The 26,167-nt window shown below is 35.6% G+C and overlaps 1 long non-coding RNA gene across 2 annotated transcripts in view; it reads right to left on the reverse strand.

Moving 5' to 3' along the window:
• LOC120889124 (uncharacterized) overlaps positions 1-26,167 on the reverse strand; it is a 167,203-nt gene that overhangs the window by 20,393 nt on the left and 120,643 nt on the right. Inside the window, exons 3-8 of one of the 2 annotated variants that reach the window (XR_013424915.1) lie at positions 17,511-17,617; positions 9,748-9,819; positions 9,346-9,417; positions 6,896-6,969; positions 4,294-5,438; positions 1,925-1,984 (exon numbers count right to left, since the gene is read on the reverse strand). This is a non-coding gene — a long non-coding RNA (uncharacterized LOC120889124). The remainder of the gene's footprint in view (positions 1-1,924; positions 1,985-4,293; positions 5,439-6,895; positions 6,970-9,345; positions 9,418-9,747; positions 9,820-17,510; positions 17,618-26,167) is intronic. The other variant, XR_013424914.1, reaches the window with a different exon arrangement.

Consider the following 26,167-nt stretch of genomic DNA (forward strand, 5'->3'; position numbering starts at 1 on the left):
GAACAAAACAAAAAGAATGATAGACAAGGAACATGCTCTCCAATAGCTAGAGGACCCCCACAGATGTTGTTCCTTCAAACACATCATCCTTGAGCTGGATAGAGTAAGCAAGCACATGACCCATCCAACTTCCTTCTAGTGTACTTTCCTGAAATCAGAGCACATTTCCTGGCTCCGGACATGATAAGCTGCACCAACATTTCCATAATAAATAAAAACTACAATTGAGAATGAGGCTATATCACATGGCTTCTCTTTCTTAACCTTCCAGGACATGGCTGTTTCCTGATCATGACAATTTTACCAATCCTAGGAAAGGCAGTATCTCTTGATAACTGAATTTTGGGATATGAGCTCAAAGTAGTCCCTGAAAGCCCCAAATTATTTCCTCTATTTTCCCACTGATTGTATAATCAATCCAAAAACGATCACTAATTCTTTCATTTAAAGTAGCTGGAATGGTTTCTTGCTGAAATGCCTCTGTTGGCCTTGCCTACCTGGAACAAGCTGAGAGTCACAAAGTGCCTTCCAGAATTCCACACGAATTCTCCAGAGGGTTGTTTAACATTGGGCTGCTCTAAAATCTGTATGTTCAACCGCAGTCCTTCTAATCCACAATCCAAGAAGCTCAGCCTTCCCTTCCCAAGAGTAGCAGGAGCCAGTCATGGTGACACACACCTGTAATCCCAGAGGCTCGGAGAGGCTGAGGCAGGAGCATCTTGAGTTCAAAGCCAGCCTCAGCAACTCAGAGAGGTCCTAAGCAACTCAGAGAGACCTTGTATCTAAATGAAACATAAAAAAGGGCTGGGAGTGTGGGTCAGTGGTTGAGCCCACCTGGATTCAATCCCTGCTGGTATCAAAAAAAAAAAAAAAGTAGCAGGGAAAATGAGTTTCCTATTTATAACTAGTGCTAACAGAGCCCACTATGTTCCTGTTTTTGCCTAGCTAATTTTGATAAGAATCATCTTTGTTCTATATTGCCTCCCATTTCTATATCTATTTGAGTCACCTCACTATGGAATCCCAGTTAAATGTCTCTTTTCTTCTTGGAAACTGAACCATATACAAAATTGCCACATTATTTAGTTTATTCATCACATTCCTGTTTCCGTTAGACTAGAGCACTAATATCACATCTATCAAGAAAAGAAAAACACAAAACAAATTTTTACACGGCTTATTCCTTTTCTAAATTTCAACAAGGATTCTGTATAGAGTCACACTTACTGATTTTCTATCTCTAATGCCCTCCCCTTCTGAAAAATTGAAGTCTTCTGTATGCTTTAAATAGTAACTTTATCAACACATACAAGCCAATACGATTCTTTAATTTAGGCTATTTGATGCAATGCACAAGTTTCCCAAGAGGAAATAAAACACATTTTGCTTCCCTAAAACTCAACTTCCATCCACAAGCAATCAAGGCTAAATAATTTTAAACCTGTGTGCATTTGAAACCATATCCATCAGAAGGTATTAAGCCAGCAATAAGGTCCTTAAGCCATATCTATAATTTTCCCAGAGTCTGCCTAGTCACCCAGTAGCATCTGGATTTCCTGCCAATCCATTAGTCTTTTCCATGTTATTCTTTCTAAGCAGATGCATCTCCATATATACTTGCCATGTGCTATTGCCTCTTTGTTATATAGCACTAGTATACATAGATAGCACAACGTAAGTCAACTTCCCATTCTCTGTTTTCTGGCCACCCAGTAACTACTCTCTGTGAGTTCATTGCTGCAATCTTTTCACATTCTGTGCACCTGTAAATAGCATGTCCTGCCTTCCTGTGCGATGGGAGAGGGCAAGGTTATGGGATTTGAGCAGATCCAGCATCAAATCCAAGTTTGAGATGAGTAGCACTAGGCAACTTATTTAACTGTTTAAGTTCCCTCATCTATAAAATAGGATTCATAATACTTACCTTATTATGTTGTCAGAGCAAACAAATGAGATAATTTATGTTAAACACCTGGCTCAGCACCTGGTGATGTAAAAGGGAAAAGGATGAGTCTTTTGAAATGTAATTCTCCAGATGTGGTTTTATAACGCAGCCTATTGCTCATGACTAATAGAGGATTTGTTTAAAAGCCCTGGAGGCACTTCCCCAGATGCTATATGATTCATTTCTGGAAACAATCTACAACTAATCAAAAACTTTTTTAAAAAAATTGTAGGTGATGTAGATTCTCTGAAATCTAGTGTCATAACTGGCAGGTAGCAGAGGTACTGCTGGGCCCTGCCCTGCCTCTCCATCCTGGCTTCTCTGTCACTTCATCTGTAAACAGAACATTCCTCCAGCCACATTCCTCCCCAGGTTAATTCAGGACAGAAATTATATGTTTCTTATCGTTTCCTTTGTATTAAAAGATTTTGTTCCCAACTCCAACTCAAATACTCCTAATATATATATATATATATATATATATATATATATATATTTTTTTTTTTTGCTATACTATTCTTCAAATAAACCTTGTTTGTGCTAAAATCTCAAAGCAAGTGACCTGCCCAAATCACAAAATGAAAATAAACATGCAACCAGAAAATGTCAATTCAATCTGTTTTGGAATTGGGATGTTTCCCTATAATTTGGTTTTGTGACTCAGAATGGGGGTCCAGGACAAGGGGCAGGCAATGCTTTTAACTCACACAGGAAATCTGAAAGTGGCTTGTCTGATCTTATCAGTCATGATGATTGGAAGCAAGACATATCGTCTTCAGTACTTGGTAAAGCAAAAGTATATGTACAATTGATACAGGATAGAATTTGTCTTATTTTGTCTCTAAACAAAGGAGATTACATTTTCTATTTGGTCAGCTGTAGATCAAATGTTATTAAAGTGCTGGGGTCACATACCAAATTTAATTTGCTTCCACAAGCAGATCCACATAGGAAGAATTGTGCCTTACTACTAAAAATACTGTAATAAGCAAATTTAATCAGCTTGCTTCATTTCAGTACACTTAGTAGGAGTAAATGGTAAATATTTTTAAAACTTGTTCTGTGGAACTAACTGAAATTTTTATGTGACATATACACTGAAGCAAATATTTAAAAATGCAGACTTCACATTGACTCTCATATATTTAAAACAGATTTGCTGAAAACATGGAAAAAAAGAAGAAAGTTTAAAATTTCCATAATCTAACCATCAACATTTTGATGGTTGTTTCTATTCTTTTTTCTGACTACTTTTGAAAATATCCACACTAGCATAATTGCTTAATATCATATCCTGTTTTCTTCCAGTGTATCATTATAACCTGAAAACTCATTAAATACTTTTTAGATAAAATTGCAATAATTCCATAGTATTATATAGCTGTGTATGATTTAACTTGGCTCATTTAGGACACAGTCAACAGTTAACTTTGTGTACAAATAGTTGTGCTCTCCAATTTATCAAAATGCCTTATTACTCCCTAGTATACAGGTAGAAATGTTAAATTTCTAGGTCAAAATACTTCAGCATTTTACCATTCTTGATATTATAGCATCACAGTTGAAAGCATGAATTTTTAAAATCAGATATATAATGAATGGAATCTTGAATTCACTAGAAGTTTGAGGTTTGTGTTCTTGGGCATGTACTTAACCTAAGACTCTACTTCTTCATCTGCAAAGCAAGTTTAATAGTTCACAAAGTGCGCTACTTCGAGACAAAAGGATATCATTTAGGCATAGGGCATAGTTGTCAAATCTGTTTTGAATCCTGTTTCAACCAATGATGAGTTGTATGCTCTCGGTTTGATCTCTTTGTTTTAGTTTTCTAAAATGGAAAACAATTATAATACCCACTTTACAGTATTATTGCAAAACAAAAGTGAGTTAATGTGTAGTAAATAAAACAGGGCCTGGCAGACATAAAACACTCAATAAATATTACTGCTGTTTTCACTAGAGAGAGGATTTTGCCCAGTCCTCTCAAATGGTAAGTACTTCACTACTATAATAAATAGTTATTATAAATTCCTTTCCAGAAAGAGTATACATATTTTTTTATGGCCAACATTACAATACGCACATGCTTTATCTACTCTGTATAATAACAAACCAAAAATAACAATTTGAGGGATCATATAATTTAACTTGCCAGTGATGCTTAGGATAATAGGATCTTTTGATTTTAGAAAGGACTATCTGAGAGCTCATCTCATCCCATCATTTTACTGTATTTGATCACCTTCCTTAAACAAAGATGAAACAGACCATCTTCTTAAATTCAAGCCCAATAAAGCCTACATTTTTAAAAATCCATTGACCTCTTTCCTCAGGCTTATTCTTCTTACCTTACGAATGGCACTGGCTATTAGTCACAATGCCACCTACACAGCTCCTGTGGATTTTCAGGCCATTGGTATCAATCACAGGCATTCATTGCTTACCTACCAAGTACCGTATCCTAAGAGGAATAGAATAAAATATCTTTCGTGGCTATATGTCAGAGAGTATTTCTGCAGCATTAGCTGGTGCCCTGTACCTGAATATTCTTCTCCTTCCTTCCGGCTCCCTGATTCACCCACCCTTCATTTGGCCATGCAAGTAGCCAGAACAGAGTGTATCAGTGCCTCAGAGAAATGCTCTAAGAGAAGAAAGGGAAAAAAAACAAATGGTCCTTTCCTAAGCCATCACAGCATGTATCAGACATTTGATACACAATAAATGAAGACGAGGCTTCCTCCTTTTTGCCCCCCTCCACTACAGAAAAGGTTTCCTACTCCTGAGCAAGGAGGTAGAGTCTGAGCAAAAATAAGAAACTCCCCAGGGAGAAAGACACATACATGCTTTTCAGTCTAGTTTGAATGAAAAGGGTTTGTAAGAGCCCAAGGAAGAGAGAAGGAAGAAGAGGACATACCGAGACAGCACAAAGAGGAACAATGAAAGTCTGGGGATAATGGATATGTTCATTGTCTTAATTGTGGTGATGGTTTTGTGGGTCTATACATGGCAAAAACTATCAAATTGTACCTTAAACACATGTAGTTTATTGCTTGCTAACAAAAATTTGATAACATGGATCTGAGAGAAAGAGGCAGATACAGAGAGAAACACAATCCAAGAAAGAAGTGCTGTGCACCAAGTTCCAAGTGAATGCCCAAGGAAGGTGTGGACCAACGGCGGCCTGGTGTGTAGGCAGACAGGCTTTGTAGCAGCCTGTGAGCTTTCATTCTCTCTTGGTGGTTGAGAAGACACAGAATGAGCACTGTATACCCAGGAGTGATGCAGAAGAAGCCAAGAGAGCTGCCTGATTCTCAAGGACCATGGACAAGAGCCCACCATGTGCACATTCACCAAGCAAGTGATCAGGCAAAAGTAGTTTCAGCAGATGTCCGTAGTTTCACCCAGATGATAGCCGAGATCTGTAGCACTCTCCTCACCACCCCATTCCCTAGACTTACTCAGTAAAAACTTTTCTGGAACCCTGACATAACCCCTGAAAAACAGAAGAGAAAGAGAAATGTTTGAATTCACTGACATTTGGTTTCTCCCATCCTAACAGAATAAAGCTTTACACAGAAATTGGATAAATACAGATAAAAAAAATATCATTTCTTACTTACCTCAATTATAAATGCTAGGATTTGGTCATGAGATAAATTTCCTACATTCATTGAGTCATATTCTAATTTAAAAGGCTATAAATTAGATAAGATTCACAGGGAAAGAGACCATAATTACATTGTATATCAACTACATAGTTTGATATCTGGCACATATTGTGCTTGATATGTGCTTGTGGAAGGCATGGATGGATGGATGGATGGATAGGTGGATGGACAAACGACAAGAACAAACTGAATAACACAGTAGATTGTTGGTACTTATCCAGGGGAGCACATGTTAAGAGCAATAGAACAGGTTTCATAATTAAGAGAGACTCTGAAGGACCAAAGTCACCATTGATTACTCCATTGGAGAAAAAAGTTGAGGTGATCCTTGAAGACTAAGAAGAATTGATTCCATAAAGAGATAGGATGAGTGGAAATGGTGAGCAGTTAAACAAAGGTACAAAGAGGACAAAGTATAATCCAGCTGAAGTAATTTTGGTGTCAATCCAATATACTTCCTTCCTCCCATACACTTTTCTAAACATAGTATCTGGCACAGGATCTGCTGACAATATGTGATGGATGAGGGAATGGGTGGATGAAGAAGAAGACTAATAGGAAAAAAAAATACTACATCTTTAGAGAATAAAGACAATTGGATCTGAAATCTTGAGATAATCAGTCTCTATGATAAGTTTAGTTTTCATTTAAAACAGATTTTTAACTTTTATTCTAATAGCAGATTGCATGTTTTTGAGACATTTTACAATGTTTAGAATTGTGATTAAGTAGACTTGGATGTTTAAAAAAATTCCATAGAATCAATGCCATTCAATGGTTTACTTTGCAAACTCTCACTCTGCCCTCCGAAAAAGTTCACATCATGCTTTTGATTCCTTTTCCTCCAATAATTAAATGCTATTTGTGGTTTATCAATCAGTTACATAATGTTACCTCATTTATTTTTCACAGAGGAGACTGCTAAAGTAAACATTGTTATCTCCATTTTTAGATATATAGAAACTGAGACTTAGGGAACATACCCACTTGCTTTCATTCACTATCCAATAAAGGGAAAAATCTACACCTGCACACACGTCTTTCCAGAACACAATGTTGCCCTGCTATTGTTATCTGAGGTCTTTAAAGAATGAGGAAAGATACAGGCACTGCTGGACTGTGAAAGAGTCCAGACATAAAGAGTCTCAACATAAATTAACACAATAAAATATTTTGTGTGGTATATCATTAGTTGTTCCATGTAAGTGAAAAAAAAATTTTTCCAGTTTATTAGGAAGGGATAGGTTATTCTTTGTTCAGCTATTTCATATTCATTGCGTACCTTTGGAAGAACTTCTATATGATCTCCCACAAAGTCTCCCTCCTTTTTAAAGTTCTTTCCCTGGAGCTAGAGTGCTAGAGAGAATTTTTTATGGAAAAAATAATTAAGCTTTTTCACAGAACAAATTCCCCAAAGTAATTTATCATAAAAAAAACACTCTAGCCCTACCTTTATCCTACCCAAAAGTACTAATTTAATTTTACAGCAGAACAGCTTTAGGAATCCCAAGAGCTGGATCAGGGGAGGGGGCCTTCCACTTGGTCCTCTTGCACTTCCTACTCACATGGGTTTGTTTCATGCTGAGAATTGTTTTTCACTTTGCCAAGTGTGGTTCTGAATGTTTCAAATAGGAAAGGTTAGGCCACTTAGAATAGGAGTCCGTTTCACTGACTGGTTTTATTCCTCTTTGTCTTGGTCAGTGAAAAGTTGGGGTAACTTTTCAGGGTAAGATTAGATGTTAGGTGTTATAAGGTGGCCCAAAATGACTGTGATTTAAAACTTTAAATGCAACTGTTTATAAACTGCAAATGCGTCTCCCTATCTTTTCCCCTTTTTCCACTGACATGGTAAACATGTGCACCCAAAATGGTTGACAGATGAAAATATAAATTTGAGAGATTATATTGACATTGTTCAAAAATATTTTTTTTAAAAAATGGTTGATATATAGTGTCATGCATTTTGATGCACAAAATCAGAACTGCATATTCTCAAAGATATGTAATCTGAAAGGATTATTTATTCATCTGGTACCTACTTGTTAAAGGAGACCACAATTAAACATTGGACCACATCCCAGATAGACCAGACTCACAACTGCTATGTTCCCACAGCAACCTCCTGATGCAGAGATTTTGACATTTCTATTTTGATGCAGTCATTTTAATACAGCTTCATTGACATAATCCATCAAAATCTAAAATCTGTTTCATATTGCCAAGTCATTCAAGTGACCCCCCTCTGATTCTCATTCTATCCTTAACCCTGTTTCCAATTATAGGGTATTTTCACTTTCTAATTGCCATGTGTTCATTGTTCATTTTTGTAGAACTCAGATTTGTTTTATCCTTAGAGAAAAACCACAAAATTGCTTTAATTTTAATCTTTGAGTAGCAGGTTAGCCCCTAAGATTCTGTAGTTTATCCTTTCTAAAAATAATAATAAAGGTGTTTTATTATGCTAACCTGATAAATGTAGTTTACTAAATTCTGAAAGGACTTTTAGGGAGTTAATTGAGAGTTAACTGAAGTCCTGGGAACTTTGGAACTGAGAATAAGAGAATATATTTTGGAAAACAGTCAGAAAAGGTGTTCATGCTAGATGTAATTGGAAAACAGAGAACCATTATTAAGCGAATCAATTTATTAATTGCCAGTAAAAGAATATATCCATTGAAACAATATTATATGCAGACTATTCAAGAGTCATGTGAATTCTCATAGATTAAATGGCTACTTACTTCTTTGCTAAGCATGCTAGATGGCCATCTCTGAAATGTGTGTAAATTTGACAGACACGGGATGCCTGTTTGATGTGATTTCCCTATGTAACAGGTTTGGATTTCAGTCACAAAATACAGGTGAGCAAAAGCTGTCAATTTTTTTGCATCTCAGTAAATAAAGTTTGTGTAATTTACAATCCCCATTTTTGTTAAAGCTTACCCTGTTGTGGTGCCTCCATCATGTCTAATCTTCTGTTGCCCTCTATCATGTTGAAAAACCAGCCTCTACCTCAGAGCAAAGCCTGTCCAAGGAAGGGACATGGCCTTTGTCCTTGGAAAGACCCACAGAGCACTCCTAGGCACATTCCCACCCTGCTAAGTTGTTTATCTACAAATAACAGGAGAGATCTCCTGAGCCAGGTGTCCCTGACTCAGTCAGGCTAGGTGGGGGATCCATAGCAACCCTCTAACAGCCACTAATCAGCATGAGACAGGGAAATATCTTGGATGCCAGATGACCCTCCCAGTAGTTTATGGTGGTTGATAACGTGTTGGGAAACCATGTAGTTCAGCATGAACACCCCTCTTGGCTTAAACCAATCAGTTTAAATGAATACCCCTTTTGTACTGACCAATCACCCTTACCCAACTTGTTCCCACCAGTCAATGTGCTAATCATGTTTTAGAGTTGTTTTTTTTTATTTTCCCACAGTGTGTGATGATTTGCTAAGAGACGCTATGATGTATGTGAAGTCCCTGCCTTCTCCAAAGAATGTATAAAACTGCTGCAAACCCTGGGCTCAGGGCCTCTCAGCGTCACCAGTTGCTGTGTGTGTGCGCATGGAGGACCGAGCTAGCTCGCAATAAATACCTCTTTGCTGTTTACATTGATCTTGGTCTTTGGTGGTCTTTTGGGGGTCCCGAATTAGAGCATAACAATGTCTATCATTTCTATCAATAACAAGGCCCCTTTTGGTCCCCTAGACCTGATAGTCCCATCTGTACTCACCTCTGTGCTGTTGACAGAGCAGGTTGCTCGCCACATACCTGTGAGGCCGGGTAGACCCTTCCACATGTGAACCTGCATTATAAAGGTACAAAAATTAAGAAAGAGAGAACATGAGTTTAGAAAGCCAGATGTTAAAAAGAAAGGCAAGAATTTAGAGATTACTTGAGTCAATTGAAAGGCAGAGAGATTAAAGCAACATCCAGACCTTGTAGCAGAAGCTCCAAAGCCTCCTATGGTGCCTGAATTTCTGCTTTTCCTGAGGCTGGTAGGTTTGATGTCCCCCTACCACTTTTTCCTTACAACTTCACTCAGAACTATTATCTGTGGGGATAACTCAGATCTGCATTTTTGCAACCATAAAAACAAAAATAAGGGGAAAACTAAACAAATATCGGGCTTTACCTTGAAAGAAGTTTCTGTTAAACAGCGATCTGTTTTTTCACATAATCTTGCCAAACTACCCTCCTAGACAATCTGCAGGTACCAGAAGACAAAAATGAATATATATGGGTCATCCACAATGTATGGATAAATGTCATATAGTTTTCCTAACTAAGAAAACTCCTTTTATCCAATTTAGATCAAATACTTCTTATGGGGTGTATTTTTAAAACCAGTTTGCCATTATTCAGCTTCACTAAAGACATCAATTGTGTTTGACAACTTTGTGGTTGGGCAAATGTGTATACACACACATATGTACAAAATATTTAAAAATATCATATACATATATAATATTTATTATTCTCAATCCACCTTTATCCTAGTTTTTGGAAACACACACAAATCTTAAATCCTAAAGTTATTCTAAAATCCATAAATGAAATACAAACTTGAAATCTTAGGCAAAATTTAGGCAAAATTACAATGCATGCTTGAACATGCTGGTAAAACAATCAGAAAAATATATACAAAGTTAATCCCTATTTATAATAACAAGCAAAGACAATGAAGGGTTTAATATAATATTGCCCATATCATTAATAACCTGGTTTTATGTTATTAGAAATATTAAAATTATATAAGCCTGCTTAGGAGAAATTCAGTGTTTCTATTAGCTTCTATGCATTTTTAAGGTGGCATGTTACATATTATGTTCACATACATGTGTTATATTTTCTTTCTTTTAGTGAATTTCCAGTTAAAAGGTTATAGAGAGAATCCATACTTTAGATACTATAAATTTATTATGTAACTTTATCAGCATTTCAATATCATTTCTATATTTCATTTACATATTTAAAAATAACCTACATTTTCATACTTTTATCAGATTTTGCATTTATACCAAATGGAGAATTAATGCTTACTGGATATTAACTATGAGGCCCTATACAAATGTCATCATCATTACTACTGAAATGTAAATTTTTATCATATATTTTCATCCACAACAATATAAAGAATAAAATTCTTTAGATATTTACAAACATCTTAATGATATTTAAACTATGAAATAACCAAAGCACTGGAAAAAAAGATAAATACATGTCAGGTGAGAAAATAATTAGAATTCTAGTATTGTCCTCATTACTTGAAAGTCTGATTTAAGCATCTCTATACCTGACATTCTAATTTAGCTACAATGCAGCAAAACCAGCATTGTGGTAATAGAATATTGATTGTACAGTGTTCAAAGACAAAGAACTTATGTTGGTGTACTTTTTATACGTGCATGATATTGCAGCACAATACCATGTCAATAATTTTCACAAAATGAACCCCACTACCACTGTGCTCAATGGCAATTTAATTATGAAGTAGTCAATCCTTTGATGAAACACATTATCTCACATTAACCTAAAATATAAGTAATCTTGCTAATCTTAGAAGTCTTTAATGTAACAGCACAGTGAAAATACACTTAAATAGTTCACTGAAGCATATTATTTCCTAATTTTTATTATTGCGATTTTTATTCTCATTATGAACATTTGAGAGAACTTTCTCAAGAAGATTCCAATCCCACAGAAATCAAGTATTCATATATTCTGCATTCTAGCACAAAAATTAAAAATAGCTTTATCAGGGTGCCAAAACATGATTTTAAAAAGAATTCTTCCTATGAAATATACTTTTACAGGTATAGTTTCATGCCCTTTTTAGAAAAAGCTTACTTTTGAAGAAAATAATGAAGAGATGTTGTTTTATTTACTTGGAAATGAAAACACAAGATCTAATGAGAATTGTAAATAGAAACCAGAAGGTAATCTTGGCACTAAGATCAATGAGACTTTATTAAAACATTGTTTTGAGAGAATTAAGCCATGAGGAATGTGGAACAGGAAATAGTGTCTTTACAAATTGAAGAGTTGAAAAAGTCATTAAAATTTATAAACCAACTGCCACCCAATATGAGTCTCCTTTCCAGCATCCCTGACAGATGTTCACTCAACATCTGCTTGAATATCATTGGGACAGCTATTTTGTGAAAGTGTCATTTCCCATATTGAGACAAAACCTACTTTTTTGTCTTAAGATAGTCCCACATGTCCAATAAGAGTCCCAAAGGATACAACTTGTTTATTTAGCAAAACAAACTATAGTGTTCTTCAATGTATTCATTTCTTGACCCTGTAGTTCTAATCTCAGGATTTTACCCTAAGGAACCAAAGTTATCTATTAAATAGGAATGTGTTTGATTTGTTACTTAAAAAGGCAAACATTAGATTTCACTTAAATTTTGAACAATATATTGTACATTTGAAAATTGCTAAGAAAGTAGATTTTAAGTGTCCTTACCACAAAATATAAGTAAAAAGTTAAAATTCAAGCTGAAAATTTGCAAAAAGCAAATACTCAAGAATGGAAGTGTATTAAAGTAAATTATGATGATTTCACATGACATACAATGAAATGCAATCACAAATTATTCTGTAGATAAATATATTCACATTTAGGTTTTAATTAAATGCCTATGAAGTACTTACTAGAACTTTGTGACACAGAAAAAAATGTTAATATCTTTTGTTCTGCATTTTTTATTGGTACATTATAGTCACACATGTTGATGGGGTTTCTTGTTACATATTTGTACTTGCACAAACATAAGGACATAATTTGGTCAATGTCACTCCCCAGCACTTTCCCTCCTTCTCTCTCTCCCACTCCTTGGGCCCTTTCCTTTACTAATCTCTTTGATTTTCATGTGATTCACCCTCACGTTTCTTCTTCTCTCTCTAGCTTCTTTTACCTGTCCCTTGATATTCTGAGTTTAATTTATTTTGCTTTTAACATAATGGTCTCTAGTTCCATTCATTTTCCTGCAAAATACATGATTTCATTTTTCTTTGTGGTTGAATAAAATGCCTGTGTGTGTGTGTGTGTGTGTGTGTGTGTGTGTCTCTCATTTTCTTGATCCATTCATCGATCAATGGACACCTAGACCGATTCCATAGTTTGGCTATTGTGAATTGTGCTGCTATAAACATGATGTTCTAGTCAGCTTTCTCACTGCCTTGAATAAATGATCCAACCAGAACAATTTTAAAAGAGGAAACGTTTATTTGAGGGCTCATGGTTTCAGAGGTCTTAGGCCATAGAAGGCCTGCTCTATTCCTTGGAGCTCAAGATGAGGCTGAACATCATGGCTGGGGAGTGTGGCAGAGGGAAGCAGCTCACATGAGATCAGGAAGCAGAGAGAGAGACTCCATTCGCCAGATACAAATATATACCCAAAGCCACGCTCCTAATGCCCACCTCCTCCAGCCACACCCTACCACTTCAGTTGCCACTCAGTTAACCCCCATCAGTGGATTAAATTACTGATTGGGTTAAGACTCTTACAACTCAATCATTTCTACTCTGAACCTTCTTGTGGTATTTCACATGTGAGCTTTTGGGGGACACCTCAACATTCAGACCATAACACATAAGCATGCATTATTACTGGAGTATTATGACTTTAATTCTTCAGGATAAATACCAAGAATTGGTATAGCTGGGTCATATGGTGTTTCCATGCTTAGTCTTTTGAGGAAACTCCATATGACACAGAAAATTTTTTAAATTAAATCATATGCTTTAAAGTTAGTAGTAAAGAAGCACATTCAGTGTACCATTTATAAAAGATTTATGCATTGAGTATGCATTCTTTTGGCAAGCAAAAAACTTATTTTAAGTACTTTTATTTTACTAATATTTGATGAATAGTGCCATATTTCAGATACAAATGAATGAGGCTTTACATGAGGGTAAAAATAGTAAACAAGAAATTTACAAATTACAAAATATAGTAATTTCTATAAAGGAAATAAGCAGTACAGTCTCAAAGACAATGCAGTTGAGGTACAAGTTGAATATTCCTTATATAAAAGGCTTGGGACTGGAAGTGTTTTGGATTTGGGATTTTTAAAAAAATTTCGTAATACACACACACACACACACACACACACACACACACATATATATATATATACAATGAGATATTTGGGGGACAGAACTCAATATAAGCTTGACACTTATATTTTATATATACCTTTTACAAATAGCATGAGTATAATTTTATACAATATTTTTAATGCATTTGCATTTTGACTGCAACCTGTCACATGGGATCAGGTATGGAACTTGTGGCATTATGTCAGTACTCAAAAGTTTTCAATTTTGAAGCATTTTGAATTTCAGATTAGGAATACTCAACTGGTATTTATTATATATGGATATATGGTAGTCAGTGACAGACTTAAAGGACAGCGATATTTTAACTCATAACAAAGAACCAAAGAAGAATCTTGCATGCAGAAGGAAGAGCAACACAAAGGCCCCAAGTTTGAGAATGAGTTTGTGATCTTTGGATACAGAAAGGTGGCCAGTGTGATTAAAATCTATATAGGGTGAATATATACAGCTGTTCACTGAAATTTTTTTTTCTTTTTTTAACTTTTTTTTGTTTTCCATTTGTATATTTGAAATTCATCAAGAATTTTAAAGAAAGGAAAGGAAAAAGGAAGGAAAGAAGGAAAGGAAGAAAGGAGGGGAAAGGAAAAGAGAGGAAAAACAACTGCTGGGATGCCAAGTTCCAAAGAATGAGGGGTAGAGCAGAACAAAGAGTTCAGAGACAGAGAGAGAGACCACCAGGGTCTGCTCATTCAGAGATCTTGAGGTTATTTTAAGGAGCTTAATTTTAAGTGCAAACAAAAAAAAATTAAAATGCTTCATGCAGGAGGGTAATGGGATTGGGTTCCACGTCTATGCTAGAGGGAAAGACAGGAGTTCTGATACATACACGGTGAAGTTGCTTTGAGGTCAGGGAGATAGTCTACATTTCAAGGTCAGAGGTCTAGGTCATATTGGTACATTCCAGAGTTGCAAACATTGAGACAGTATATAAAACATGACGATGGAGGGAATAATCTAGGGACAGTAGAAAGAGAAGAGGAGATAGGTCTGGCACCATTAACCATGAACAGAAGTTTCATTCCATAGGGACAAGGAGTGAATGAGAGGGAACAAAGTGTAGATGGAATAAGAATTTCTGAAACTGAGATATGGGTAGAAAAGCAGAGTAGTGTGAAGAGGGTATGCCGTAAGGAGAGTTTGGTGTAAGCATTTTTTTATTGAGTTATGTGACACAGCAGAGTGCATATGACCCAAATGCAAGGCTCCAAGAATCATCACAGAGTAAACATTTGCATAACACTGGCCAGGTGGAGAACAAGAACACTTCCAATTCCTGAAGGCTTGTCATGCCCCTCCCTCCCAGTCACCTTCTCCCTGCCACCAGTCTCCAGACTCGATAGTAGAGTTTTGTTTGATTTCAAATTTTATATAAACAGATTCATAAGAATTTTTATAAAGAAGACAATATTGCATTCTGAACTAAAAGTTTTAAGATGATTGAAGAGAATCAGCATCTTAACAAGAGAAGGGAGTGGTGTGGGATCCAGAGTCTTTATGAAGCAATTGGAGAAGGTACATGTGGTTGAGGGGAACCAGAGGGGAGAAGGGATGGTGGACTCTATAGATCTGGTGAGAATGAGAAGAACATTCCCACAAGCTAGTTTCTGCTTTCTAAAGAAGCATCAAGAAATCCAGTTGAGACTGGGAAGGAGAGAGTATGCAGAGTTTGAAAAGAAAGAACGTACTAGAAAGAATGTACTGACTACCCTCCATAGGGAGACAAAATATTAGGTGTGGAGGGAACCAAATCATGTCTGCTACATGGCTTGTGAAAAACTATAAACATTTGAAAGCAATCAAAAATGTATCACTAGTGGGGCTGGGGTTGTAGCTCAGTAGCTGAGCACTTGCTTAGCATGCATGAGGCATTGGGTTCCATCCTCAGCACTACATAAAAATAAATAAAATAAAGGTATTGTGTTCATCTATAACTAATTTTTTTTAAACAGGGTACCACTGGGAAAGCAGATCAATATAGTTTAGAACATTTATACAGTGGAATCTCTAGATTTAGAGGGCAAAAATGATGAACAAGACCTATGTGCATCAATACAGGCAGATTCCAAAAATGTAATTTTGAATTGGAGAAAAGATTGTGGGACAATATGCACACTGTTACTATTTATGAAAAAATCTTAGAAATCACAGATGTCTGCTCAAAACTACACTCTACACTGATTATCAATGTATATATGCATTCTTAAGTACAAAGTAACAAGAACAAAAAGGAAATATGTCAAATTCATGAGAGTGGAAACCTCAGGAAAAGAAGAGTAGGTGATAAGAGTGTGAAAGAACAGGAAAAAAAACTTAAATTATTTCCATAATGTTTTATTTCTTTTAAAAGGCAAATAAAATATCTATACAAATGATATTTGTATATCAAATGATAAGATATTGTCATTTTTAACTCTTGGATGGTAGATGTGATGATTCTGTCTTTATTTTTTAAAAATTAATCATATAACTATAAAACTTATAGCAATCAATAAATTTGCACTATAATAAAAATTATAAAAAGTGAAAAACTTTGAGCAAATAACCTCATTACAACATAAATTAGTACATATATTTGCCAAAAGACACTTTTAAGAATGTTGTTCTCTCTTTACATATAATAGCAAAAACTGGGACCAATCCAAGTGTCCATTTACTATAAAATGGATAAATAATTTTGGAATTTTTTTAAAGCTGTAGTGGGTTATAATTCATATAACATTACATTCACCCAATTTAAACTGTGCAATTCAATGATTTTTTAATAAATTTACTGAATTGTACAACTACTGCTATAGTCTAGTTTTAAGACAATTTTCTTATCCCAATAGATCCATCCTATTCTTTCACAAATAATCCCTTTCCTCACATTCAGCCCCAGGCAACACCAATCTATTCTGTATCTATAGATTTGCCTAAATGTGACATTGTCTTACAAAAAAAAAATTATAGCTACACTCATCAACAATGATGAATCTCATTGACAAAATGAACTAGAAAAAAAGATATATGCTATGTGATTCCATTTATAGAAATTCAAGAACAAGCAAACATCAATCCATGACAACAAACATCAGAATAGAGTTATCATTGAGAGAGGTATTAACTTTGAGGGGCAAATAGGGAGATTTCTGTATGTTGAGTAGGATGCTGTTTGTTTGGGTATATCAATAGATGAAAACTAATGAATCAATTCAGCTAAAAAGTTTTGTACGGCATGTGAAATGTCTACCAAAGCATGTATTAAAGTTTTGATTCCTAATGCACCAATGTGCAGAGGTGTAGCTTTGGGGAAGTGATTAGATTTTGAGGGCTGTAACCTTATCAGTGGATTAATAATTTGATGGCATTATTGGGAGGCAATGGAAATTGTAGGAGGTGGGGCCTAGATAAGGAATAGGTACTTGGGGGCATATTATTGGGGCCTATATCTTGTCCCTGGTCTATTCTTCCCTCTCTTCTCCTTTCCTCTCTCTCTCTCTCTCTCTCTCTGCTTCCCAACTGCTACGAGATGAGTAGCCACCTCCACCACACACCCCATGGCCACGACTTCAGCTTCATCTAAGACCCAAAGAAATGGAGCCAGTTGGCCACGGACTAAAGCCTCTGAAACTGTGAGCCAAAATAAATCTTTCCTTCTTTGAGTTGTTTTTCTCAGGTATTTGTCACAGTGAAGAAAAGCTGATTATCATAGGATGCCTCAATAATAATAATAAAAAAGAGAATAATTAAGAACAATAAAGCCACAACCATTATATACATCATACCTTTGTTTCCCTTCCTTCACTTTTGGTTCTAATATCTTGTTGCCAAGTCGAATGGGAATTTTCTGAGAAAATTTCTAAGAAATCATTCTATTATTTCATTTAAATACCTGGGAAAAAAAGCAAATCAAAATGTCAAACTTATCTTCTTGCCTCTTTACTAATTTACATTATTTAGGCAATGTGCTATGATAGTGCATATCTTTTAAGGAAGTAAATTTATGAGGATAGAAAAACAACAATTTTTAACAAAGGAAAAAAACTGAAAATAGCCATACCACAACCAAACTGTCATCGCAAGGAAAGAGAGGAGAGAAACTCAAGCCATTCAATTACTTACATTTTTTCATGATTTTTAAAAGTGTAAAAGATATATTATATTAAAAAGATAAAAACATAAAACAATGTTTCCTTTTGAAAGTAAAATTTAGCAACTTAAAGTAGAAACACACACGATTCTTAGATTTAAAAAAAAAAAACTAGTGTTTGAATATTGTAAAGTATTGGGTATTCAAAAATCAACAATGTCATACCTCCTGTTTAATGTGTCCCAGATAACATGCCCAATAATGAGTCAGTCTTTATATCCCAGCAATAAAACCTTTATCTAAACCCTTGTTAACATAGGCAATGATACCATTTATTACTTGACTGTATTTTCCAGGGAATTTCAGCCATCTGAAATAATCTAATCAATCCCTATCTCAACACCCATACTTGAACATGTGCAGCTTAAATAGCCACTGTTCATTTGAGGGGACAATGGGAGAGCACTGTCATTCACTTACCAACATCTAGCAACATTTCAATATTGTTCTTAAATAATGCAGCCATTTTCAGAGGAGAATTATGCAACTAACCAGTGACAAATCTGAAAATAATTCCCAGATTCTTTTATTATAAATATTGTTTCATTGTTCAAACTTATGTTCTTTCACATGTTATACCCATTTCTAGATTAATATCAAGTTTAAAATCTAATAATCCATCTTTACCCCCCAAAATAATCTTACCATTTGAAAGGCTGTGACTTTAGCCAAGTATTAACAATCTTTTAGTTGCAAGTGACAAAAATAAAAATGATTCAACCTAGCTTTAAAAAGAGAAGAGACAATTCATCAGGTAAGTATTTAAAAGTGGAGAGTTTAAAACAGGTGTGGTGGTACATGCCTGTAATCTCAAGTGGCTCAGGAAGCTAAGGCAGGAGGATTGAGAGTTCAAAGCCAGCCTCAGCAATTTAGCTAGGCCCTAAGAAATGTAAACCTTATATCAAAATAAGAAAATTAAAAGATCTGGAGATGTGGCTCAGTGGTTAAGTGCCCCTGGGTTCAATCCCTAGTACCCACCCTCTGCCCCTAAAAAAAATCAAGGGTTTAGTAAACTACATTCGGATCACTACTCCCCATCTCTCCATTCTTTTTTGCATATTGACTTCAATTTCTCTTACAGAAGAAACATGACTTCCTAAGTTCCAATTTATATTTTCAATGCATACAGTTTATCATCCAAAGGAAAATCAGAGACCCAGGGACCTTCCCTCCCTCTCCACCGAGGGCTATTGTATCACAATTTAGGAGAAGCTTATCAACCCTGTTTGGGATCACTTATATCTTTGAATGAATCATTAAGACCAAAGAGAGGATTATGTGATCTAATTTATTATTCTGGTCATAAATCCACCCTTATGGTAAAGAAAAGAGTAATTATGAAATATTGCGCCCATAGAACTATGTGGAGTTGAGGAGAGGACATTACTCAAAAGAAAGACAGAGTGCTGCTAGTGAGGAAGGCAGAGATGGCAAGCAACCCAAAACAACAGATGCTTACTATTGTCATCACACTTAGGGGCTAATTCTTCCCATGTATTCAGCAGAGGGTTCTGGCAAACAAATGTGTGTCTCTAGTCTACTCCATTATAGCAATGCAAAATATTAGTGTTATAGGCCTTCCATATGAGAAATTCAAATGCATCTGGTAGGGGAAAGAGTACACTTAATGCTTCATAAACTTGATGTAATATTCCCTTAAGAAAAGTTCCCCACCCATCCTGAAACAATACATGTGGGCAAGTGAATTGGTCTACGATTTTGAACATGGATATTCTGAACTGCTCCAAAATGATGACCTAAAAATGTAAAGACACTGTTATTTTGTTGTTGTTGTTGCTGCTGCTGCTGTTGTTATAATCAGGCATTAGGTTAAAGGGATGCCTTTGAACCTTTTCCCACCAGCCAACTTTGCTCCTGGTGAAGCTGAGAGGTGAGTGCAGCTGGAATATGGGATGAGGATTCATATAATAATTGATGGTCAGACATGGAAGATAAAAGAAGTAGAAGGGAATTTAGGCAAATATTTCTATTACTGTAAATTGGGATGTCAACAAATTTTAAAACAATATATAAAAACTAAAAAGCATAAACAAAACATGAATAGCTTTGACTAACACAAAGAAAAGGACCTTAAACGGAGTTATTAGAAAATGAAAACCCAGAAAAAAATATTTGGAGCATATTTAGTGGACATAGGATTAATATTTTTAATATAATATAAGCATTTACAGGTCAATAAGGAAAAGTCAAGTAGCAATAGAATATTACAAAAGGAATATAGACAGATAAGTCCAAAATAAGTAAATGAAATATTGATATGGAAAGAGACATTAAAATTCATTATTAATCTAAGAAATAAAAATCAAACAATATTTAATTTTGCTTGTACTGCTTTTATTGGTAAATATTAAAACACTTAATAACATCCACTGCTGTTAGATGTTTAAATTGGTACAGCTTTTCAAGAAGGGTCGTTCAGTATTATATACAATTTCATATTTTAAATGTCTATTCCCCCTGACCGAGTAAATCTGCTTCTGAAACTTAATGCAAAACAAAAAATAACAATAAAATCACATGAGGCAACTCTTGACTCTGTGAGTGTATGTGTTTGAGTATATGTTGTGTAAAAGGATTGGAGGTTGTACTCCACATAAGCAACAATTATAACTCATTAAATTTCCCATCCATAATAAGGAATTGATTCAGTTTAAAAAGCTTCTCTTAAATGGATCCCCTACAAATTTTAAATGATGTTATTGATTTGTATTGGAAATTGAGAAAGATGCCCATGTATTTTAAATAATTTTGGCCTTTTCTTTCCCAGCTTCAACTACCTTTTAAACTTACATATGACTGTAAGATCAAGATTCAAAGGAGATATTTTCTGTTTTTCTCATTTCTATGGTAGGGAGATTCTTATTTGACAAAATTCTTGGTAGAGGGAAAACACTTTTCATCCCTAGCAGAGTTTCTTCTTATAGCCAAACCCCATAAATACCCATGTCCCTATTATTTATTAAATGAAATGTTAAAATAATAGCAAGCATACACATTTTTTTTCTGAACAAATGTTATGGTTTGGATATGAGGTGTCCTCCAAAAGCTCATGTGTGAGATAATGCAAGAAGGCTTAGAGGTGAAATAATTGGGTTATAAGAGCCTTCACCCAATCAGTTAATCCCCTGACAGAGATTAACTCAGTGGTAAGTAAAGGCAGATAGGATGTAACTGGAAGAGGTGGGTCCCTGGGGACATGCTTATTAAAACTTCTAAGAGAAAGGGGGAAATGATCACTTAACTGATGACCAGGAAGCTCCCCATAGGCAATTCTGACATCACCAAGGATCCTTTGGTACATAGGGTCATAGTTGATGGGGTTGCAGGAAAAATATAGTGTATTATTATTTTATTTTTAGTCTCCATATGTGAAATGTGTTAATAATGATTATATTTGGGTAGTAGGATTATAGTCAAATTTTATTTTCCTTTAAATAATTCATGATATCGTTTGAATCTTTTGTGGTTAAAAAAAGAAAAATACCATTATTTTAACCTTTTAAAATTTCATTAGGAGTGTGTGCGTGTGGGGAGGGTGATTATATCATTAGTTAATTTGTAGAATTTGCCAAATATACCCTTGTCAAAACAACTATAGCTAAAAGACTACAACAGTATTTTTTGTATTCTCTGAGAGCATTATGTTCACATTTCTGCACCCATTGACTCACTTCACTAGCCCAGAATTTCTTAAATTGTGTTCCAACACTAGAATAAGCAAAATTAGGCAAAGTGCATTGCTTCATAATCTCTCGTGATATTAAATATGCTAGCATTATTTGTAACATTTCCAAAATTTATTTTGCCTCAAAATTTCTCAAGGAAACTTCTCACTGTATTGGTGCTCCAAGATATGGAGTTAGGCAAGCATTGTAGACAACTTTAACCTCCCACACCTTTCACAACTCTATTTACAAGTGGACCCCACCCATAGGCAGCATTCACCCCATCTCCTTCAGGGGCAATTTAGCCAGTGCTGTGGTTTGAATGTGCCTTCACCAATGTTCATATGTTGGAAACCTAATTTCCAATGCAACAGTTCTAGGAAGTGGGTTTACACAGAGGTAACTGAATCACGAGAACCCTGACCTCATGAATGGGGCAGTGCCAGGAATGAGTTCCTCAGCCCCTTGCCTGTATGCCTTTCTCTCTCTCCCTCTCCCTTTGTAGTTCCTGCTCCTACTCTGCTCCCTCTCCCTCTCTCAACCTTTGCCATGAGGGGAAGACCCAGCAAGAAAGCCCTCACCAGTTACTGAACTTCCTAGGCTCTAAAAGTTTGAAAAATAAATTTCTTTTCTTTACAAATCACTCAGCCGGTGGTATTCTGTTATAGCAATACAAAACAGGTAAAGATATCTTTTTTTTTCATGAACTAGGCTACATTAGTCTAAAGATCATCAACAACTTTTGTCATAGCTAAAGATGAATTTGTTTTTAATTTCTTGTCTTACTGGTTCTGTCCTCAGCTTTTAACAAGTTGGACCTCTACATCTCAGAAAGGTCTTCTTTGGTTTTTCTCTATTTTCTCAGACATCAGACATTCTCATTAGTTTTCTTTGCAAATGTTGTTACGCTGTTAGCATCCTCTGTCCACTTTGCTTCATTTTAACTAAAGATTTTCCCCTGGGGATTGTGTCTGGCAACCATTCTTCTGACTCAGAACTCTCCCTGGATGATTTCATTCTCACCTATAATTTCAACAATCAGATCTAATAAACCATGATTCATAAATTATGAGGAATCTTCATCCCAGATCTCTCCTCAATGTTTGATATTTATATAAACTGCCCTTCTTAATTTTTCTCCTTGGAAGCCCCACAGGCACATTAAACTAAATATATCCAAAACGGAAAAATATTTTCTTCCCTTTCCCATGTGCCATGTTTCCTACATCAGGAAAGATGTTACTCATGCATTCCGTTTCCAACAGCTTTACTTATTTCTTCTCCCCATCAGACTACAGCCTGTAAATAGTTAAATTCTATTGATTCTGTTCCCTCCTATAGCTAGACAGATCTACTTCTCCCCATTCTTACAGGCATCATCTCCATTTTTAATGCCTTCATTTGCCACTTAACTTGCAATTTTCTCAGTTTTTGCCTAGTTCAGAAATAGCACTTGAAATTTGTTCAATAAACAAATTACCTTCTCTAAGTGTTTCCCCTTTCCATCCACTTGCCAAATGGAAACATGGTAGAAATATTAAAACTCAAAGTAGATCATTTCATCTTACCTTGAGGAGTATTTCTTGTGCCCTAAAGAAAAAGAGCAGTATGAGTTGAATTGCTCACCTTTCCAGCCTTATATGTCACCAATCTCCAAGCCAAAGTCTATTCTCAAGCCAATCATGATTAACACACAGTTCCTTAAATGATACCAGGATAACTTTTTTACCATTTCTTTCTTCTGGAACAAATTCTTATTCAGTATTCAACATCAATGTCACCATCTTAGGAAACCTTCTGATTTGCCAACAATGTATTTAGAGTCCTTTTTACTGGACTCCATAGTACCCTATACTCGCCTGCATTGCACCAGATTAACTATAGTATCCTTAAAGGTAAGATCCATAATTTCTGCACCATGTCATGCTCAAGAATAGCCCAGGACCCGAAAAAAAAGAGGGTACCAGATTCAAAGTTCTCATCTGTATAATGGGGACGTTGTCTTCCATTATGGGGACAGTTATAAGACTGTCAAGAAAAACAAACATAGGGCTGCCAAGTGAAATAAGGAAGGCCAGCCAAAATTGAATTCCATACATACAATAAATAATTTAAGTATGTCATGCAATGCTTGGAACACACACTAAAAATAATTATTTTTACTTACTTAGAATTCAAATTAAAGTAGGTATTTGTTTTGTTTTGTTTTTTTCTGTTTTGTTTCTAAATCTCATAACTGTAATTGTGTTAGTCATCCTGGCACTGATAGCCAACAAGAACAACTTAGAGGAACAAAAATTTATTTTGGCTCATGGTTGGCCAACTCCATCACTCTGGGCCCAACATGTGGCAGAATATCATGGTGGAATGGTCTGGTAGAAGAAAGAAGCTCAGGATATGACATCCAGGAAGAGGTGAGAGTTTCAAATACAAGAAGCCAGAGACAATATAATCTCTAAGAGCATTATATTATAATAGTGAACTATTTCTTCCAGCCTTGCCCATCCTGCCTACAGTTACCACCCATTAATCCATTCAAATCATTAATCCATCAAATGGATTAATCCATAGATTAGTTTATAGCACTTATAATCTAATCATTTCACCTGTGAACATTTCTTCATTTTTCTCACACATGAGCTTTCATGGACATCTCATATCTAAACCACATTGCTAATTTAGTAAGATCATGTATGTATATGAATGCTTTGCCAACTATAAATGGTTCTATAAAAACTGTAAGCAAATGTAAGTTCTTCCTCTCAAAATCTACTACCATTTTGAAATAAATAATGAAAGAAGTTTCCATGTCAGGCTTCTGTGATTTTCATCCATTATTGACAAAACTTGCTATGTGAATTTGTTTGTTCTTCATAAACTAAAATTCATCTTGAAAATAATGGTGCATTTCTTGGACAAGTATGTTTAATTCCAAGCTACTGGACACTAAGATACATACTGAAATAATGACAATGGTCATTACATTACGAGGCTGGAAGAAATAGTTCACTGGAAGCATACTCTTAGAGATTATATTATCTCTGGCTTCTTGTATTTGAAACTCTCTTCTCTTCCTGGATGTCATATCCTGAGCTTCTTTCCACGACCAGATCATTCCACCATAATATTCTGCCACATCTTGGGCCCAGAGTGATAGAGTTGGCCAAAAAGAGAAAAAGTAGGAACAAGAGAACAAAAAGCAGATGGGAAAATATAAAGCAGAGAAAGTGATGCAAAACTGTATAATCAAGTAATTTTAAGAGAAAAAAATTCTGGGCAGTTTTCTAGTTCTTCTTTTTATAGTATTTCTACATTTACTATCATAAGTTTGAAACACTAATCCAAAGTTCTTCATATTAGCTAATCTAAATAAATCAATGAAACATAAGTTTTCTAGTTACTCACTTGATTTAAAATTTAACAGCATCAATATAAACTGGAAAAATCCCTGGCCTGCAAGGGGTTGCGATTGCCTACTTTTTCAACTAACTCTATGTCTTATCAGCCTGGACATCTGTTTTCCCATATTCAGAATGATAATATTGTTTCAGGTAACTTCTCAATTTCCAGTTATCTCTAACACTCTGAAATTTTATGAAATATTTTCTGCTACCATCATGCTATAGATATTAGTATTATTAAAATATAGAAAGATTTGATTTGTGTGTTAATTTGAATTAAAACATTTGAATTAAAGCAAAAATGAAATCCATAACCCCATGTTTTTATCTATCATCATTATACAAGTCTAGTCTGCCCACAGATGCTAAGCAAGGTAACCAAATTTTGTGGCAGCAGAATCACAATGCTCAAAATTTCTACAAAATGACAGGGAGATCCACAGTGGTGATGTTCAGATAAAAGAAAAGATGTGGAAGTGTCATCTGTCCTCCCCCTTCTTTTCATTCTCCCAGAAGGGGACAGAAGAGACTAATTTGGAACTGAGCTTGAATGTCACAAGTGCTAAGACATTAGACGCAAGGACAATTACCAGAATCATTGGCCTGGAAGAGATTTAAGAAACTATGGCAGACAGACACAAATGACCCCTGGTAACCTGATTCCCTTGCAAGTTGCAAGGTCAAAGGATGATGTCCCTGTTTAACACACACCAACACCACCCAGGAGGCTCCCAACACATGGCTCACTTTAAGGATGTTAAGGAAGTGAACATCATTTGCTCTGTTTGTCCTTCCTGTGTCCTTTCTTTCACCTTCACTCACTGAAACCTCTCAAGCTCTCACAGTGCTTAGGTTGGGGGCGGAGAGTATGGGGGATGCTTCTAAGGGTCAAGGCCCCTGTGGTGAGACCTAGGAATGAAATGAAGTTAGGTAAAAGTGGCGGACCCTCAAGGGGAACATTTATTTGGGGGGAAATTATTCATATCCCATGTTTCTTCTGAGAACTGCACCTTCATCCTAGGGAACACTTATTGCTCTTCTTCCTGACTCTACTATGGGATGTTCAGGCAGGGAAGTTGCCATCTTTCTAAATGGCTCTGCTCTTGGGGCATAGTGATTGGTCCAGGTGGTAAGTGATCCAAGACGGGCCAGTCATTATTCTCTTTTAGGATTTTCTAAATTACAAGGAAGAGAATAGAGTCTTT

The sequence above is a fragment of the Ictidomys tridecemlineatus genome, chromosome 8 (genome assembly GCF_052094955.1).
Source record: "Ictidomys tridecemlineatus isolate mIctTri1 chromosome 8, mIctTri1.hap1, whole genome shotgun sequence".
NCBI lineage: Eukaryota > Metazoa > Chordata > Mammalia > Rodentia > Sciuridae > Ictidomys > Ictidomys tridecemlineatus.